At 39.2% G+C, this 21,643-nt stretch overlaps 1 protein-coding gene and 1 pseudogene across 5 annotated transcripts in view; both read right to left on the bottom strand.

The window, feature by feature from the left end:
* Fry (FRY microtubule binding protein) overlaps positions 1-21,643 on the bottom strand; it is a 475,943-nt gene that overhangs the window by 416,800 nt on the left and 37,500 nt on the right. The window lies entirely within an intron of this gene.
* Positions 409-21,643, bottom strand: part of LOC101726059 (NACHT, LRR and PYD domains-containing protein 14 pseudogene) — a 58,364-nt pseudogene continuing 37,129 nt past the window's right edge. The window contains exon 2 of the transcript XR_015446672.1: positions 409-21,643. This exon is cut by the window's right edge and continues 26,018 nt beyond it. The product of XR_015446672.1 is annotated as an NACHT, LRR and PYD domains-containing protein 14 pseudogene (transcript).

The following is a 21,643-nucleotide window of genomic DNA, read 5'->3' as shown; positions in this document are numbered from 1 at the left end:
AAATTGTAAGTGCAGATCAAATATATTTTGTACTATGTCTTTGTCCTGAGCAGACTGGCCTTCTATAACTGCTCACCAAAACCCAATCATCTTCCTGTGCCTTGGAGGCATTATACCACTCAATGATTGAGGCAGATGACTGGTGCTGTTTACTAGAAAATACAAAACTTCAGACCCTGGCAATATTTAATTTGAAAAGCACTTAACTATGGGTATTTAATTCTTTTTGTTGATGCTTGGAATTTAACTAATGTGCCTGATTAAAAAACAATTATGGAACTCTAAAAAGAGATTTGGTGTATAAATTAGGCCAATAACTTACTTTGAGGGTGAAGTTTTGCCTGGTTTCTCTTATCCATTGAGCTGAAGGAATTATTCATCAAAGTATGAGATTATATATGGCTAAGAAAGAAAGGCAAAAATGAAATTAAAGAACAATGAAGAAATGAGAATAATATCCTATAAGGACAGGTGTGCTGTTAAGCTCCTATGGTATATAGGAAGTAAAAAAGGGAAAGAGCTGGCAATTATATTTGAGTACAAAGACTGGGGTGAGGGCGCCTAAGACTATTAAACCAATCCAGAATATGAAGATTTAAAAATATCTTTTTTGTGTGTATGGCATCAGGGTTCAAACCCATGGCCTTGCAAATGCTAGACAAGCATTGTATCATTAAGCTCTATTCTCAGCCTGTGATGGTTGTGCGATTATGTCAACTTGAGAAGTTTGGCTAAGGGAATCTTAGCTAAATTGGCTCAGGAATTCCACATCTTAGGTCATGGGAGATCCACCTTAGGGCTGCTCCTCATCTGACTGGTATAAAGGCGAAATGAGGAAGGATGCTCCAGTTCCTCCAGTTCCTTTGGAGGAGCTCCAGTCTTTGCCTTCCAGCACAGACTCTTCAGCCTTCCATCTCAGACTCATCAGCCTCCTGATACAGACGCCCACAGGACACCGTAGTGAGCTCCGGAACTTTGACCGACTCCTTTGGTCTCCAGTGTGCAGACAGACCCTCTGGAGGGTGGCCATTGTAAGGCAATCTCGTAAATTCTCATATATATCTATCTATCTTGTATTATATCTGTTTCTCTAGTAAATACTGACTGATACACAGCCCTTAAAATATCTCTTGAAACAAGAACACCTTTATTTTTTATACGAACTTGGGCCTAAGGGATATACTTATTTAGCTATAAATATAAATTCTAGTACTATATAACCAGGATTTTAAAATAAATCAGGAGAATCTACAAAAAAGGACAATAAGGGCTGGGGATTTAGCTCAGTGGTACGGCCGCCTGCCTAGTAAGCAGTAGGTCCCGAGTTCAATCCCCGGTACCAAAAAAAAGACAATAATAAATGTAATAAAATATGCCTGCCCCTTCTTTCTGTCCATTTTGCTCTATTTTTTTCATGGAAATTCATTTAGGTGCCAGAATCATGTTTCTGTTTGATACAGATAAATTTTTTCTTTTCTCCTATGGTTGTAATAGAGTACAGTAGAGAGGTAGAAAATAAATATGGGAAACAAAATTTCTACAAGTTTAACAGAATCCAGATTTTCCTAGAAAGTCTTTGCAATGCCACTGTTTCAGTACTGCCTAGGTTATTAGTTATTTTTTCAATGTCTTTATGATTGTATCATAAATTACTTCCTTTGAATAATAAAAACCATGTATTTTTTTCTAAAAGCATTTAAATTTTATTTATTTGACAAGCATAATTTTACTAAAAATACTTCCTATTAAACAATTCAGACTCAGGCCGGGGATTTAGCTCAGTGGTTCTGGTGCCTGCCTTGCAAGCGCAAGGTCCCGAGTTTGATCCCCGGTACCCCAAAAATAAAAAAATGAGACTCAGATACACTTTTTAAAGGAGGCCAGAGCCTCGCACATGTCACACAAGGACTCTGTCACTGAACTACAGCCACAGCCCTAAGACATACTTCTTGATTCTCCATCTTTTTTCTGCTTTTCTTTTCTATATCATCTGTGCTTCTGACTCCTGGCGATATGCTTGCTATCTTTCCTGTCTGATCATTCTTACTATATCCTCATTCATAACTCCCTAGCTGAAAGGCAGACCAGTTTTGGAAGAGAATGGTATAATCCCAGAACTTTCAGGTTCCAGATAGCAAGGGAAAGGAAGAAAATGTGATTATGAAGACAGAACAAGAGAGGTGGCAGCATGAAAAGGACCTGATCTGGTTATGAAGATGGAGGAAGGGGCCACTGGCCAAGGAAAAGAAGCAGCCTCTGGACACTGGAGGAAGCAAGAAGATGGATTCCCTTCAGCCCCCAGAAAGGAAATGCATGCTTGGTTTTAGTTTACTGAGACCTATGTTGGACTTGTGATCTACTGAACTGTGCTCATCAAAACCCCTGTTTGTGGTTCTTCATTACAGCAGCAGCAGGAAATAACTACATCTCCTTTCTCAATCATATATCATGTATCTATCTGGTCATCATAGATTAAGACTATAACCAAATCTCACTCTAACTGTGTTTGTTATACAGTAGAATTAAGGACGAGGCTCTCCTAAACAAAAATGTAAACCCCAAAGGCATAACTATAAAGAATATTTAGCATATTAATTTTTCTGCTTCCATAGTTAATAATTATTTCTTATTCCCTTTGTTAAAGGCTCTGAAGGAACTTACTATTACTGACCATCACAATATCATTTCTATTTCACATCCTTCATAGCACTGCCTCTCTAGTCCTTTCACACTGGGCAGCCTTGCTGTGGTCCTGCCTGCCTCCCTGCAGTGTCATTCATGCGTTACACAAGTGACCCTTGTGCCTGGGTCACTTCCTTTTTCATGCCAACTAGCATGCTTTGTTCACAATCTAAGCCAGCACTGTCATCTCCTACAGGCCCTGAGACTTTATTTCTTGTAGAAAGTGGTACAGCGAAGCATCCAGGAGAGGAGAGCACCCACTGTATGCAGAGATAAACCACGGGATTTGAGTGGGCGAGGCTGTGTGTGAATGGCATCTTCCTGTGTCTTTAGGAGGCATATGCCTCCAGAGTCTAGACTCCCCCTTCCTCTTGCTGTGAGGTCCCCTGAATTCCAAACGTCATCACATAATTTTATAATCAGCTGAGTCTGTGTCACCTGTCTCAGGCTGCAAGTCCCCAGAGGACATGAATCAGACTTTATCTTTCCTTTTTTTTGTTTTTGTTTTTGTTTTTTTGGTACCAGGGATAGAACTCGGGTCCTTGCGCTTGCAAGGCAGGCGGTGGAACCACTAAGCTAAATCCCCGGCCCAAGACTTTATCTTTCTTGGATTGACTTCTATATTGCCACAATTACAGTGCCATTTACAATCTCAGTAAGTGCCATCATTGTAGCACATGACTTGGGTGTTATCTCTGTCTTCTCACTGACAGTATGTGTTCCTTTTAGAGCACAGAGGCAGGCTGCTTGGCTTCAAGTCCCAGTTCTGCCACCTACTATTCTTGTGGGCCAGTTTCTTACTGCCTCCTATGCTTTCATTTATTCATCAGTGATAACCAGATCTTCCTTGGTGGTGGTGGTGGGGTTGTTTCTGGGTATTAAATGAATTCATAAATGCAAATAACTCTCATAAGTGTTTGCATTATCATTAAACTTTTCTTAAAAATATTTACTCAAGTACATCAGCACCTTATCTTGTCAAGGCCCAACAGCAGTCAGGCATAGTATGGGCTCCCATCTCAGACTGTCTGGATTTAAAAACAATTTCAGCACCACTAGATGTGTGGCCCTGTGAGAGTTACTCATTTATTCCGTGTTCATTTTCTGCACAATAATAGGAGCACTTCCAATATAAGTTCTGAGGTCATGTAAAGGGCTAATAGTAGTATCTGGCACATTAGTAAATACAGTAGTACCTTGGTTCATGAACTTAATTTGTTCCACAATTCAAGGGAAGGTGGCCATGGTCATGGTCCTCACCTGATTCAGAGTTCACAAACAGAAGCAAAATTTTGCTGAACACTTCTGTTGGTGAACCAAATGGTTCACCAACAGAAGTTTCTGAACTGAGGCATTGGTGTACTCAATGAATGGGTTTTAATTAGTCATCAACAAATACCCTGTATGCAGTGAGGGGCATCTGACATGTGAATGAACGGTTTTCCTACTGTCCACTGAGAGAGGAGCCCGCAGGCAACTTGGTTCTCTCTATAGCTCACATTGTTGGCAGAGAGATGGACAGAGAGAGGCTTGAAGTCTGGCATAAGCACTTACAGTATGAGGAAAGTATGATCCTCAGCAGCACGTAAGGTGCTGCAGAGAGGACATGCTGAGAATCATTAAGCTTCTCCCCGCCTACTGACTCCAAGATGAGCAGGTACAAAGCCTTAGGTTCCAGGCCTCACACCCCAGGATGCACACCTCTACAGTGAAGTATTCCATCTGATTCAGCGTGAGAATTCTGTACGCTGGCTCCTTCAGCCACTGTCAGTCCACAGCAGTTGCTCATCAAACCCCAAATGAGACTTTCTTTACGGCAAGGGTGCCATTTGCTACCTCAGCCTCCAAGGATGGCTATCTAACATGAGCATTCTTCCTGCAACTCTTCATAGCATCTTGCTTCGTGAGCCACAAGGGGAAGCCAGAAAAACACGACTGCCCTTTAAAGGATATGATGTGCTAAGCTGTGAGTTCATGTTACTCCTCCAGGACAGAGTTGACAATCAATTTCTATGCTAAATATAAGGTGCAGACAAACTGCATCCCCAGAGGAAATGAGCTGGCGTGTCTGTGGTTTGCCTAGTATTTATGGTGGCACCCCATGGGCAGTGGGTCTTCAGGTGCTCCCTGAATAATGGATTAAATACTATATAGTGGGTGAAGAAGAGGGTCTAGTGTCTAGACTAGTGATGGTGAACCTTTTAGAGCTTTCAAAGGTAACAAACACTCCCCTGCAGCACATGGACCATAAGTTCACCACCAGTGGTCTAGACCCTTTAGACTCTAGACCATGCACTCAAAACTTTTATAAAATGTTCAACAGACTTTCTCTTTCTAAACATAAAATACATTTCATTTGCCACATATTTATTACATTAAACTACAGAGTCCTATACAAGGTCATGTACCTTCCATTACCTTCCACTTCCAACATTTCATGTTTTCTCCACTGTTTTATTTCAGTCAAGGTCATCCTGACACATCCCAAGGCTTCAGTGGGGTAGGATGAATAACAGTCCCTCAAAAGTGTCCAAATCCTAACCCTGGAACCTGGGAATATGTTGTCTTACCTGGCAAGAAGAATTCTTCAGAAGAGACTACACAAAGAACCGTGAAATGGGAACATTATCCTGGATTATCTAGGTGGGTCCTAAGGATGGCAAAGGTCTTAATAAGAGGGCGGAAGGAGGGCCTGAATCAGAGGGAGATTTGGCTATAAGGAGATCAGAGCATACATAGCCATGAGACAAGAAATGCAGGCTGCCTCTAGGAGCTAGAAAAGTCATGGAAATGGTTTTCCTCCAGAGTTTGTAAAAGGATCGCAACCAGGCTGACCCAGTTGAGACTTCTAATTTATAGACTATAAAGAATAAATCTATGTTTCTTTATGCTGTTAAATGGTGGTAATCTGCTACAGCAGCCAAAGGAAACTAAAACACTCAGTGCAGGGTTAAGTACAGGGCATTATGTACTGTCTATACAAAGCAAAACAAATAGATAACGGGTGTCAAAATAGCATTTAATATTAAGCAGGTCCTAATCCATGTAGCATTACAAATTAAAAAAATGACAAAGAGGTTAAGATTTAAACTCTCCAACACTGGTTTTTAGGGAATTAAAAAACTGTGTCAGGTCTTAGAATCTAGTACTTTTAATCCTATCAATTTCCTGTTAAAGTTCCTTCCACTCTGTTTTTCTTTATTTACATCATTCTCCTTCTATTCACAAGGTCAAAGTTGTAGTCTAAAATTATTTCTTCTTGTTGTTTTAGAGCCATGTCTGGTTGGGAGAAAGCTCTGCTGCAGTTTTCAGCTCTCAGCAGTCCCAAGGGGCCCCTTAGGCAGCAATGAAGGCTGCTTATTCCAGGGTGGAGTCCCCAGTGTGATGCTGGGAAACTGGCTGTTGCTCCCAGGGCTTGGGAATGAGACATCAGTCAGCCCAGCTTCCTCTTCACCAGGGCACACTCTTTCCCCAAACTGTCTGAGTCCCAGAGCCCCTCAAACCGGGGGGGGGGGCAAAGACAAAGGACTTCAGGCCTGGCTCAGTGAAGAGTGTCACTTTAGATGTGAGCCTCTGAAGGAAGAGATTTTCAAAAGGGATGACCCAGAGGACAGCGTAAGCAAGGACTCTCCTCACAGCGAGCCTGAAATCCCATTCTTTACATGTAATTCCAAGAGGTTGGTTACCTTCTGATTTTTCTTAGAGTTAAAATTACATGAAAGTTAGCTGGGTGTAGTAGCACACACCAGTAATGCCAACATTCTGGGAGGCTGAGGCAGGAAGATAAGCAAGTTCAAGCCGAGTTTGGGCAACTTAGTGCCTTAGCAAGATCCCATCTCAAAATAAAAACTGAAAAAAGGGCTGGGGACATATCTCCGTGCAAAGGTCCTGGGGTCAATCCCCAGGATCACACACATATACACACACATACATGAAGGTCCCCTTTTCGTCACGCTTAGCACTCAACTGCATTTAAACCTTGTCCCCAAGCCACAAATCATTCCCTCTAATTTGAATACCCATCCTCAAAGCACCAAATCTTTAAGAACATTTCCCTGATTGCTTCAGTTCAAAGGCATCCCTCGCAACCCCAAACATTTCCAGTATAGTTCTGTGTCACTTAATGACAAGTTAAGTTTCTGAAAAATATGTTGTTAGGTGATTTCACTGTTGTATGAACAGCACAGGAGTGTACTTAACATACACTTAGATGGTACCTAAGTGACATGGTGTATACCCTCTACATGAGGGTTCATCACTGTCCAAATCGATGACTGCATTTTTTTTCCTCAAGGATCTAAAAACTTAAAAATTCCAACTTAGAGACACTATCTAAAAGTCTTAGGTAAATCAAGTGTTTGGATCTCTTTGGCCTAGAGAAAGATATTAAAAATAACCAATCAGGGTTTACTTTGAAAGCTGTACGAGTTATGTACTGACAACTTCAGGGGGCTTGCTCTATGTAAGCCCTGTCACTAACACTTTTTAAGTGCCTCTCATTTGCCACACACTATGCTAGACATGTCATGAGGATCAATTAGTTTCTTCATTCCCCACAATAACCTTGTTATTTTCTTGTTTGTTGTTGTGTTGTTATTTTCATTTTACAGGTAGTGATGTTGGGGTCCCCCTGCAAAAAGCTTAGGTAAATTGTACAAAGTCACACGGTTGCTTAGCTGGGGTCCAAATTCCAACCCAAACCTGTTTAAACTAATACATTAATGCCGCAGTTCACGAACGCTTCTGTTCTCAAACAATTTGGTTTGCAACAGAAGCATTCCAAAAAATGTTGCTTCCATTCGAAAACTCTGCATTGGGTGACAAACACAGCTAAAGCCATCTTTCACACATAAACACAATCATCTTCCCCAAAATTTTTACACAAATTAAGTTCCTAAACCGAGGTACTACCGTACCTTAGATATTTGCAACAAAAATAGTGAAACAGTAGGGAGCATGCTTTTATAAATAAAGAATAAATAGTAAAATTGGAATACAAAGTCATATCAATTTATGCATTTTGTTGGAATTCAAGGTAAAACAGTTGCTAGAGATGAGCTGTTGCCCATAGAATTTGTCTTTAATACTAAAATATTGATAGACACCAGGTTTCTATTCTGCATACCTGATTCAGAGCAATTCAAAATGAGAAAGGGGGCAAATAAAATACATTCCATTTGAGTTTCTCAAACAAGCCATCAAGAAGCCCCCCAAAATTCCTGACCTGATTTAATCTCAGTTCTATCACCCTGTAAGTTATTTGACCTTTTGAATAGGTATGGTAAAATACAGCAAGGATGATAAAGTCAGAACTGAGCACAACACCATATTAGATTAAATGAAATTTCAGATGGTAGGAAGTTTAATATGTACAACAAAAAAGTATATAAAGTACTAGAGCTAAATGCTTGATTAAGCTTGGTCATTCTGTCCATTATTTGAAAAATTTGTTGGGAATTAAGACTTTGCTTAGAATGCAAATTCTTATTCTATTGTTGTTTCTGGGAAAATAGTATTGAAAATATCTCATTTATTTTTTCCCTCACAATATTAAATTTGAGTGCCCCTTGAAGTAAACTTTTGTAAATATAAATATCTATAAATTATATTCTTTGGTTTAATGTCTTCTGGAAGTATTTTTACTTTGTCTTTTATAGCCCTTCACTCAGCATCTTAGAGAACTTTTTATTGTCTTTTTACTCCATCTTTTGATACAGCTTTTAGATTATGAGTCCATCAAGTTATATATTTTATCTTTTAGGCAACGATTCATTAAATATCAAGCCTTCTGTGTAACAAGCACCATGACAGACACCAAGACTAATGTCCCAGCCTTAACAGAATTAGTTTACCAAGTGCTTAATAAAAGTTTATTGAACAAATGCATATTTCTTACCAAGAAAAATATTAAGAAGAAACAGAAAGATTTGGTAACAGAACAGACAGATAAAAATTATCTAAAATAATACTCGATAATTTATGAAAGTAGAAATGTTTCTGAATGCTCTATTTAATACAATATAATATAATATAATCTTTCCAAGGACAAAGGGGAAAATGCTCTGTGGAGTAACAAGGCCCTGCAGATGTACTTTTAGAATACATGTAGTACTATTTTAAAGATGTCAGATGATGGGTAAAATGGTTCAGGTCGTTCGACTATGCTTTTGCTGATTTTCTTCATTAAACCCTTAATTTACTTAAACCTTACTTGTTTTTTCGAATGTCACTCATTCTAATCCCTGATTGTGCAGCCTGTGAAAAGTCCTTATTCCAGTTTATCTACTCTTTCCCTGACCTGGGCTAATCAGCTGCAATATGACTGGGTCCGGGGGCCCATTTTCAGACACACTAATAAATATAGACTGTGCTTAACTGTGTCATTCTAACATCTCCGAGAATGTTACTTTTCTCATGAGAAATCATCCCCTGTCTCATTTTCATGACTGCCCAGTGGAAGTCACCCAGCATATACTGAAGGCTGACTATGAACCATGGGGCACTATCCCATCCCAAAGATCACACACACATGCTTATTAGGACTATTCACATTATAATTGCAGTCTCTGTGCCTTTTCTAAGCTGGCTCAATTCTGTCCACGAACCATCAGAGCTTTTATGTGAGGCTTTCAGAGGATAATTATCTATCCTGTCAGGAGAGCTAATTAATGACATCATGTGGTTCCCTGCCTCAGATGGTTTTGTTTCCTTTGGATCCATCCATGGTAAAAAATAAAAGGAAAAAATTATAGATAGGATGAATTTATGTTCACAGAATCTTTTTCTGATAGTTATAGACTTGACATTATTAATCATTATTAATCATGGGGAAGCTCAGAAAGCTGATATTGTACATAATTTTCTTCTTATGCAATAAAAGGAATAACTGTCATGTCTGTTATTTTGAACTAAATTTACTTGAAGAGAGCAGTGAGCACATACTATTTCACTCTGCTGCAAACAATATGGTGTTTAAAATATATTTAAGCGGACATTCTTCCTTATATACTGTATTCTCTTTTTCTCAAAAGCTAAATAAATGATACATCAGAATTATGATCTAAAAATAGGTACTTAAAGGAGAAAATAATATCCAGCTATTAATTTTTTAACCTTCAAAAAGTAAAGATAGGAGAAAAAGAAAAAAGAATTCTCGAATCAGCTGACATACAGAATAATGTAAGGCCACAGAAACCTATATTAACTTATTGGTTTCAGATTAAGATCGAGATATATGGTGCAATGTTGCTGGTAGGTTCCATAAGATAAAGTACAGGAGGAGCCATGCTAGTGAATAACTGATATGTTCCTAAGATTAGCAAAGCTAATATACAGGCTAGTCTTATGTGGTAACACTATAAAGTCTCAAATGAACAAGTAAGGCACCTGACAATGTATCATACAAGTTCAGAGTTCTATATTATTAATCACAGAACCAAGTAACAGTGAAAAAATGTTGAGTGTTAAATTATGTGTTATATGGTATTGTTAACTAGGCAATAAAAAGAGATGGTGACATGGTGCTCCGGACCCAGAGCATTTTCACATGTGCATTTCACTGTGTACTCAGAGTCACTTTGTCAGACGCTTCACAGGTGCAGAAATATATCTCAGATGAGTGCCTGGGCTATGGTCCCTGTGCTGTAACAGAGCATGGAACCCAACCCTTCTGTCTCATCCCTATAAAATAAGGCCTTCTTGCATTAAGCTGCTTTGAGGATGTTTTTGTGTTAATTCTTACTTTAAATAGATAATCCTTTAAATATTTTTAAAATCTTAAGCAATTTAATAATTGTACATATCTACATTGTACACTGTGGTATTTTAACACATGTATATGATGTATAATGATCAGGGTAACAAGTATACTCTCAAATATTTATCAATTCTTTGTGTAGGAAACATTCAAGATACTCTCTACTTGCCATAGATAGTAATACTTTTAATGCACTAAAAGGCTATACCTCCTCCTCTGCCCAGTTAAAGTTTTGTTTGATTCTATGAGCCAAAATACAGAAAGCATCTTAAAAATGTATTGTCTTACTTTTGTATTTATGTAGACCAGGAGACTTGACAAGAAATCCAGGTCATAGAAGTTTCACGTTCACCTGCTTGTATCTACTGGACTCCATTGGTTTGTCATACTATCATCCCAGGACATGGAAATATGCTGAGAACCAAAGGTGAGCACATGGAGAATAAACAATACATATCCCACCTGAAGCCCTGCCACTACCATGAGGAGTTACAAAGCTGTAGGAGTTTTTATACCTACCATCTATTAACCAAAGTACAAAAGAAAGGGCTGAAACCTGGTGTATCAGTCAGTGCTTACTAGAGAAACAGATTTAATTCAAGATATACAAATATATAAGGATTTACAAGACAGGCTTGCAATGGTTGCCCCAGAGTTGGGTGTGGAAAAGTGTAAAAGGGCTGTGTGCATTCTAGAGACCTGAAGCTCACTGTAGAGTCCCATGTAAGTCCATATCAGGAGGCCAAAGGGTTTGTGATGGAAGCCAGAAGGCAACGTCCAAGGTGAAGATAAAGACTGGAGCTCATCCGAAGAAAAAGAAGTGAGCCTTCCTTGTTTGTTTCCCTTTTATTCCATTCAGGCAACAAGCCTGAATGGTTGGTGTGGTGGGTCTGTCTTCAACAAATCCCTTCAGCCATACCCAGAACTATGTCGATCCAATTTAGTTGCATGTTTCTTACTCAAGTTGACATAATCAGTTAATTATCACACCTGGCCCTGTTGGTTCTTTCATATAACTGTCTCTCAACTCTTAGTTTTGTATTAAGGAAATGAATGGCCACATCTGGTAGTGACAGTCTCCAAATGTGCAAGGCACTGAAATGAGCTGTCATCTACGGGGAGGCCTCCCAGGCTTTCCTTTGGGCATTGCTATCAGCAGCTTACAGCAGAATCATGTACTTGAGTGCCTGGTGCTTAGGTGGAATTTAACTGTTTGCTCATTTAAAATATAGGTGATTGTTTGTTCAGGGGCACCACTGAATTACTGTATTCCACTGAGCTACCAAACAAGGAATTGAAAATGGCCATTCTACGGCATTCCTCAGCAGTTCTCAGGGCTTTCCATATTGACCTGACTCAAGTAACACATAGGCATATGGCTATCAGCAATTTTTAGGTAGGGCCATGTACAAAGCACCAGCACACATTACATGAAGCTACAGCATGGATTTTTATCAGCAGAAATGCCATATTAAGTTGAGAACAATTAAAAACAGCAACCAGAATTATTTTTAAATACGATATTCAAATGGGAATGTTAAAATGCCATTCATCTAGCATCTGCCTACCACTATTTCTGGTTTTCATCTCAGTCATCTTGCAAGAATGAAAAACAAGGGCTCCAAGATGGCACAAACAGTCAAGAATACATGATTTGGCTTTGAGAAAGGAAAAAATACATTTGGAAGTTGGGGAGAAGGCAGCAGCTTCAAAAGCAGTGAAGGAAGCAGGGACCAAGGTGGATTGGCCAGGGCCATGAGGGGTCTCCTGAGCACAACTTTGCACCTCTGCCTGACCATGGCCCACAGTGAGACATGCTGTTTACATTGAGCTCCAGGACACTCAGCACACATATAAATGGGGATCTGTGTGCAAGCATGTATGAACACAACATGCGCTCACACACACACACACACACACACACACACACACACATGGACATCTGTAAACCTGTAACTGAAACAAAATTTCCATGAAATTACACTTAGCCTTACTCAGTGTAAGACACTTATATCTTTGACTCTGTTCTGTTCTATTCTATACCAACCACTCTATTTCTATGTCATTAAAAATGATGATTATACCCTTCCCTCAGTGAGTCACAAGATAACATGGACGAAACAGTGTTCAGAGGTAGGCATCTAAATTTCAATTTATTTCATTAGCTCTACATGCAAAGTGCTAGATTATGGCTTTGTTCATTCTTTGGAGGAAATTTCATATGGAAACTATTTTAAATAGTTTTCTTAAATATTTACTCACAAACACTTTATACCAATAAACTTTTTTTTTAAATTAAGAGAGATTAATAGAAATAAAAACTTAACTGACTTAGAAACTTGTAGGACTCAGTAACTATAAGATTCCTCCTTCTGTTTACAGGCAAAGAGATCATTGTTTATATGACTTCGCAGCTGGGCTGACCTGAAGCCTGAGCTCAGAGCTTATAGGGAAGAAAAGGAGTCATTCCTTCTGTTAGTGCCCACAGGTGGAGTATAATGCGTTTAAGTGCAGTGGGACAGTCTTTCTCCCATATAACTAGCTGTACCCACTAATTTACTATGAAGTACAGAGGCCTTGCAGTGATCTGAGTTCTAGTCCTTTCCCTTCCAACGTTTTTCCAAGTAACTTTGACCAAGTCTAGATGGAAGAAGGGGCAGAAGTGCTTGAGAAAGCAATCTTCCTGATGGCAGAAAGAGATGGCACCAGCAGAAATGCCTCAGCACACAGGGCTGGGCACTCAAGGAGATGCTATTCTAGGTCAATGAAGTAGCTTACTCTAGAATCCATTCCAAAGCAGATGGTTGCAGGTAGCAGGATGATGCTGTCAGACCATGGGGGAAGTCAGAAAGTCTGCCACTGGAGGGCTGGTGACAAAAGGTAACAACAATGAGGGTGGGGACATCTACTGATGCTACTGAGGAGTCACTGTAGCCTGGGTGAGCTGGCAGCAATGCTAGTGAGCTGCACTGGGAGTCACGGGGGCTCTACTGGACCACTTCTCTGCAGCCTTTCTGAATTTCAGCAAGTGTCAGGGCCACATATGGGTCCTCAGCCATGGCAGTTATAGGGCTCTGGGGCTTGCAGAATTGTGGATTGGCTAGTAAATCCTCTCCATAGGAGTGATGGGATTGGATATAGTGGCAAGAACAAAAACATTACCACTGAAGGGGCTCAGGTGGGTTGGCTTGAGGAACCTGTCTCCAGCCTTTTCTAGCAATTAAAACACAGAGGGAATCCTATCCTTTTCTTTTTGGGGGGAGAAGTATGTGCCCCTCAGCAAGTAAGTACAGAGAGAACATTATGGATTTGCTAAAACCTTTGTTTTGCTAATGGAGGGAGGCAGGGGCAATAGCACCAACATCTGGGTCAGCTGCGGATTTTGCTCCATGACAGGCAGCACAGATGTCAAGACTGACCTCAGGATAAGAACAGGCATCTTTGGGCTTCACTGACATCCTGAAGGTTGGGTGCTGGCACTGAGGTTGTGACTGGAAGTCCTATTTAGGGTTGTACTTTGAAGAACAGGGATAGAACTACTTATACTAGTGAATCTAGACACGTTAGTCTCTTTTATTTTTCTCCCCATTGACTTATTTACTGAAAAATTTGCAGAAATCTGAATGAAACACTATGGCAATATAGCTCAGACCTAGTGGTTATGAAACAGTTAAAGAGAAAAACATAAAAATCTTGAGCAATACACCCAGGAAGATGGTGGCAAGTGGGAGGTGTTAGAGAGTTGAGTTAATCCTCAAAAACAGCTCTCTTCTGCCAAAAACTAGATCAGGATATGAATTCAAACCCTTTCTCACTTGTCACAGCACAAGCAGCAAGATTAGAGGAAACCAGGCTTGCAGAAAACAAGAAAGGAGATAGGAATAGAGAGAGGAGTGGGCATTCCTGGAGTAATAAACAATTGTAGCAGGCATTTTACAGGATATTTTAAAATCCACACGGTGTATCAATTCATGTAATATAAGAACATTTAATGATGTCTACATCCTTTCGCTTGAACCTGAAGCAACATGAGAGGGAGCTGTCTCTGCAGCTTGCTATAAAGGATCTCAGGAAGCTTCAGCTCTGCCACAAAACAAATTCAGAGAAAAGAAGCAGCAAATCAGAACCATAAACAAGGGGAGTTCCAAGCAGACTGGGACACTAGTGATTTTTAAATATCAACAGTGCTAGGATAGCAAGGGATCAGGGAATTAAGAGAGAGAGAGAGTGTAAAGTGGACTATACCATGTAATTTGCCTATTTTTGTTAAGGAAACCATGATTTAGCCTTCTCAATTAAATCTGTACTTTTCATTAAGAAATCTGTACTGAAGAATCCATATAGGTAGTAGTTTTACAGATTTCTAAATTCCTATCACATGCAGGTATTCAAATTAGGGCAGATGTGTTGTGGAACACCTCTGCTCTCCCTAGTCTGAGGATGCTGCTTCTCACATGTGGCACTATGGACAACACACCAAGGAATAAGAAGGTAGCTCTGCTTCCATGCTCCCAGTTGAACAAGAAAAGTGAATATTTTATATAAATGGAAATAATAAGCTGTTAAAACTGGTAGTGTGATTTGTGGTAGGGGGAGGGCTATGACAGGCAAGGCTGTGACAAAGCCATGGCACCCGAGGGTGAGTGTGTGATATACTCTTCTCTCCTCTCTTCCCCACCTCCTGCCCTGTTTAAGCAAATGCAAAGCACTGGTTGGAATGAGAAGTGCTGAAATGTCCTTACATGACCTCACAGCAGCTTTTACCTCCCACAAGTGTGTGCAAAGGTGATGGGTAAAAAGAAAAGGCTTAACATATTCCACCCTTCCTGCACATAGGCATCAAAGTCTTTAGTGATCCCGCTGTTATGGCTGTGCAGCTCAATCCACCAGTTTCTAAAATGCAAAACTGAGGTTGCTTTGGAAGCTTACTGTTTTATCTCCGGGCACAGTTAGGAAACGAGTGTTCACTTGCATAACAGCATTGCCCTTAAACTCACACTTTCTAACTCCATGGTGTTGGAATCTGACCAGGCAGGTCTCACTCTCTCCCTCAAAAAAGCTACAGACTTAGAAAAAGTGAGTTTAAAAAGAATCTCTCACATACCAGAATAGTTTATTCTTAGAGCCTTGCAGTCAAGTCTCAGTTTGGAAATGGTGAGAAGTTCAACAAGGTAACCACTATGATGGCTTCCAATGTGTAGGGATCCTACTCCTGAGCAGGGACTAGAGAGATGAATTCAGCCAACACAGACTTGTTATCGGTGCCTGAGGGTCATGACATGTCAAGTTAAGATGTGAAGTATACTGTAGCACCTTTATTTTCTCCACTCCCCTGTCCACCCACTAAAATATAAGTCTGGATAATCAAAGCAAAAAGAATATTTCAAGGAGCCCTTGAAAGACTTTGGTTCAAATTCACTTTAATGTAACGCAATGCAATTCAAATGTACTGGACATAAACTGTGTTTTACAGTTGAGCTATGATTCAAACACACCCATGACAGTCTCTGACCTTGCATGTTTTACTGTTTGTAGAGACACCCAAACAGGTAAGATAAATTATTAAAGCATAAGAATAAAGAGCCCGGACAGTGAAACCAAAAAGATATAACATTATGCAAATCACTCAGTTTTTCTGTGCCTCAGCATACTGTGAAACTGCTGTGGGATTGAGCCAGTATAGGCAAAGCACTTACAGCATGGTACAGAGTAGACATTATTAATTACTGTTACTTGCCAGGTTTGGTGGTGCACACCTATAATCCCAGTACCAGGAAGGCTGAAGCAGGAAGATAACTGTGAATTTGAGGCCAGCCTGGGCTACACAGTGAGTTCAAGGCCAGCCTGAACTACACAGCAAGACTTTGTCTAAAAAAAAAATAATAAAAAAGTTTCTGTTATTTTAACTAGCAAGAGGATGCAGTCGTAACACTTTAGTGTGGCAGACACAGGGGCTGGAGCTAGCCTCATGTGGCTATTGGACTTTTTTCTTTACCTTGGAGCAACATGACTCTGGTGGTCAGAAGACTTGGGTTCAAATCCCAGTCCGACTTCTGGATGACCTGTTCAACATAACACTTACTATAGAAAACATAACTAGCTATTTATTTGTCTGCCTCCCTTCTAAGGTTTGGTTCATAAATGTTTCCCAAAGACCCATGTGTTGGGGGAAGATCCTCAAGGAAGTGTGTTGGGAGATGGTACAAGCTTTAAGACCTAATGGGAGGCCCTCAGGTCACTAGGGATTGTAGCATGGCTCCCTTCCTCTTCCTCTCCTTGGCTTCCATGAGATAAGTGGTTTTGCTCTGAGACACATACCTGCTATGATGTGCTGCCTTGCCCAAAGCAGCAGGACCAACTTATCATGGACTGAAATCTCAAACTATGCACCCAAATCAACCTTTTTATACCCTGATTATCTCAGGTATTTGGCAGAGTGACAGAAAGCTGATTCACACAGTTCCCAAGCTGACTGTAAGCCCCTCTCAGGTAAAGACTTGTGTTTAGTCCATCTCTGTGCCCAGAGTGCCTGGCACATGAGATCTGCTCAGTAAAGTGTTGGTTAAATGAATGGCTGGATTTTCAGAGGTGGTGTTCGTAGTCAGCACATGGCAGAAATGTGAGAGCACGTGGGAATGGCACGGCTGGCTTGAGAGAGGGAATCTGAGGATTAACCTGGGGAGCACGTGCTGAGAATGGTGGACAGCAAGCCAGGATCAGGATTCAAAATTGAGGGCAGAGGAGTGCCACAGAAAGTTTTTATACTGATTAAATTTTAAAAAAGTACCGAAGACCTGAACCAAGGTGGATTGTAGGAAGGGACAGGAAAGATCAGGTCTATGAAGCAACAAGGAGGACAGCAGAAGTTGGTTATCTGATGGAGACGAGGGACAAACAGAGTCAATACAAACTGAATGATGGCATCAGGAGCAATCTGTGGAGAAAGATGAAGAGTCTTTTTCATAATAAATGTTTTTTTGGCAATTCAGTTCTTTAAAAACCCATTTGTCACTTATAAGATAGTATATTTTGGTTCTAAAAAATTTACAACAAGCAAAAAAAAACCAAATAAAAATGAAATTACTCAGAATTTGGCTGCTGAGAGATAACTTTCTAACATACTGCTGATTTTCATTTGATTGTTTTTCAGTGCATGCACATATACTTAATCAAATGGGTATAGTACTCTGTACCAAAGTATAGACCAGTTGTACATAGGTGCACAATGGCACACTATACAATTGTGCACAATTGACCCTGAACACATTTTTAATGAGTACCAATACCTTTGATAAATACTGAATACTTTTTTTGGTTTTTGAGACAAAGTCTCACTATGTATTCCAGATTACTTCCAATTCATGGTGATCTTCCTGCCTCAGCCTTCCAAGTGCTGGGATTACAGATATACACCACTACACTTTGCTCTGAACACATTTTAATAAACACTGTTCTTCAGACTCCTAATTTTTTAATGTCAGCATTACTGTCATCCTTAATGAACTAAATTTTACATTTGTTGCTTTGGGAGATCTTCAATTATTCATGACTTCACATAATTCTGCAGTGAATATATCATACAGAAATTTTTATCAGCACTTCTAATTATTTTGTAAGGATAGATTCCTCTAAGTGCAATTACTTATACTTTTACACACTGCTCTTACACATTTAAAGCTCCTACTGCCTGGTACTCAATAACTTTCTAGGAAGGCTATCACCAATCAAATGTACTCTAGCCAGCAGTATATAAATGCCTCCCTGAAGCTTGGCATGTATTGAGGATTATCTTTCCAAATTTCTTTCAAAGCCAGTTTTGTAAGAGGGTACTAAATTCATCTTATTTTAGTTTGGATTTCTTTACAAAAAGTGACTTTTCCACTTTTATTAGCCATATACATTCTTTCCTTTTAAAGAAAAATCTGTGCCTAATCATGTGTCTTATCTATTATCTTACTGAGATGGTGTTTTTTTTAAAAGTACATTTGAAAGTCTTATACATATATCAGCCTATCCTCTGCTGAAATAGTTTAATTTGTTATATTTGTGATAGTATAAAGTATAAAGAACAAAATAAAAGATAGATGATAGGAAGTAGGTAGATCTTTCTCAAAGAGGAAGAGGGTCAAGAGATGGAAGGAGGAAAGGGAGAGGGGATGAAAAAGGAAATAAAATATCTTATACACATGTATCAATTTTCCACAAAGAATGCAGCATTATGTACCACAAACATGTACTAATAAAAATAAAGAAATGAGGGCTGGGGATTTAGCTCAGTGGTTTGGCCACTTGCTGCGCAAGCACAAGGACCTGAGTTCGATCCCCAGTACCAAAAAAATAAAAAAACATAAAAAAGAAATGATAAGCAGTTGGCTTCATCAATTTTTATTTTGTAATTTTATTCACTGACTTGACAGCCTTTATCCCTAAACTAGGTTTTTCTTTTCACATATACATTCTTTTCAAGTTATATGGTTTTGTTTTCTACTTCAACTCTTTTAATCAATCTTAAATTTATTATAGTGCATTATGTGACCTAAAGGTCTCAGAACAAAGCCAGGTGTGGTGGTGCACACCAGTAATCTCAGCACTCAGAAGGCTGAGGCAGGAAAAAATCCTGAGTTCAAGGCTGGCACAGACCCTATAGCAGGAAAAAAAAACCCAAAAAGCTCTCCAAACAATGGGAAGAATATATGTGTAAGCAACAACCCTCAAGTCATTGAGCTGTGCTCATTTTTAAAACATGGCAGTGAATAAGCTGGGCCATGTATTTAGAACCACTACAGAATCTTTTTTTTTTACTTCAAGATAATGTCCCATTAGATAACATGTGACAGAAAACAGCCTTTTGCTTTCCTACCAAAGCAAATCTCTACAGAATAAAATATGAAATGGTTGTGACTTTTTCTCTAGTTGTTGAACTCTGGCTACTTTGAACAACAGAAATTCACATAGCTCGGAGTCAGGAAAGTCAGTGGCCATGCCGGCATCGGGGGTGGTGTTGCCACTAGAGACTCCATATCCTACTGTACATGAGGTTCTCTTGCCACCTCACTTACTCGCAGAAGAATTTGTCTCAGGGGGCATTTCAACACACACGGAAGATGATGAAATAAAACCATCATCATCATAAAGATAAAAGCAGAGTAAAACTAGTAGGATCAGCAACTAGGAAAGACTTACATTCTGTTATTATTTTTAACTGATCTCAGGAATGATCTTGCTGGGATATCAGTTCAACAAGACTGGTGCACTTGTAATCTCCATAACACATTAATCTCCCAGTGGATAGTGAATTCAGCCTAGCCTAGATTAATCAAGTACATATATTTTTCTCATATTGATTTCATTTTATCACTTTAACCTTACTGGTCAGCTGCTTCCAGCAAGATGGGATGGGGCATATGTGGGAACAGTGGTGTTACATTATTTATCAAGACCTGGGTCTTTGGGTTCCTAGCTCTGAGTCATTCCTTTACTATTGTGTGACTCAAAAAACATGAGGGTTAGTCTGTAGTAGTTGAAAGAGCTGCAGACTACAATACTGTGACCTTGGATAAGGCACTCAACTTTCTTGCGTTTCTAAAGCATTTTAAATTCAATAAAATACACATAATGAGAAATTATCATTTTAACTGTTTTTTAAATATACAGTTGAGTAGCATTAAATAATTCACATTATGATATGACTATCACCACCATCTATTCACATAATTCTTTATCCTGAAAATGGAAACTCTGTACCAATTAAATAACTTCCTATTTCTATTGCCCCAAGCCCCTGGCAACCACCATTCTACTTTCTGTTTCTACAAATTTGACTACGCTTGGTGTCTCATATAAGTGGAATCCTAGAGTATTTGTTCTTTTGCAACTGGCTTCTTTCACGTAGCATAATGTCCTCAGGTTTCATTCTTTTTGTAGCATATGTCAGAATTTGCTTCAAGGTTGAATAATATTCCATTATATGTATATACCACGTTTGCTTCTACCTTTTGTCTATTGTGAATAACGCTGCTATGAACACAAGTACATAACTATCTCTTCATGTTCTTGTTTTCAATTCTCTTGGGTTATAACTCCGAGGAGAATCACCGGTCCTATAGTGGTTCTGTATTTATTTTTGAAGAACTACCAAACTGTTTTCCATAGCAGCTGCACCATTTGACCTTCCCACTAGCTGTGTACAAGGGTTTCAATTTTTCTACATCCTCACCAACATATTTTCCTTGGGTTTTAAATTATTTGTTTACTTATTCATCCACTCAGTAGGGACTGGCCCAAACCTTTCCACACATCAGGTGCTGTGGATACAGTGAAAAACAAGACAGACTCTGCCTGCCCTCTAGAAGTTGCAGTTTAACTAATACAGCACGTTGGATGATTATGAGATCTTTACATAGACTAAAATTTGAAGTACTAGGAATAGACCACTAACTTCCCAGCATATTTTGAAAGTTTTGAATTAGTTATCAATCTTAAAAATCAAGAAATTTCCCACTGGACTCTGGATTTCGGACATCCCCCCCAAATCAGAAAGTCTGGCAGCACTAAGGATAAGGCAAGACCCAGCTGAGTTGAGAGTAGCTCATTTTTCTTGCCTGCTTGGTCCCATAAGTCTTTGTTTGAGAGTTGTGCAGTCCACAGCCACACACGGCCCACAAGCACCTGACACATTTGAAGACTTGAGAAAAAAGTGGGAAAAAATTCTAATAATTTTTATATTGAAATAATATCTTAGATACATTTAGTTAAAGTAAATGTACTATTAAACTTCATTCATCGGTATCTTTTTTGTTTCAATTTGCCCACTAGAAAAATTAAAATTACATATATGGCTCATATTTATACTTCTATTGGGCAGTGTTACTCCAGGGCTTCTTTCTGGAACTTTCTCCCCATTAAAAAAAAAAAAGATCATTTGATTTGTGTTCTAATTGCCTCCTATAATGGATATAACATATCACACTTATTAAGCAAGAAAACAATCCCAAGGGAGACATTGATTACTTATGCAAATATCAGCTCATATAAAAAATCTGATATCATAGGTCTTCTGTCATTTTAAAACACATTCATTTTTCTACAGTGGATACACTAAACTAACATACCTAAACACTGCCCTGAAACTTCACTACTGCTCAAATAGTTACAGGGTAAGTTTTTCATATTTGTTTATGTCACTTATTGCACTTTAAAATGCAA

The sequence above is a fragment of the Heterocephalus glaber genome, unplaced genomic scaffold (assembly GCF_053883595.1).
Source record: "Heterocephalus glaber isolate CG9 unplaced genomic scaffold, H.glaber_assembly_v1.0 deba00001720, whole genome shotgun sequence".
Taxonomy (NCBI): domain Eukaryota; kingdom Metazoa; phylum Chordata; class Mammalia; order Rodentia; family Bathyergidae; genus Heterocephalus; species Heterocephalus glaber.
This window is presented reverse-complemented; position numbering and strand designations above follow the sequence as displayed.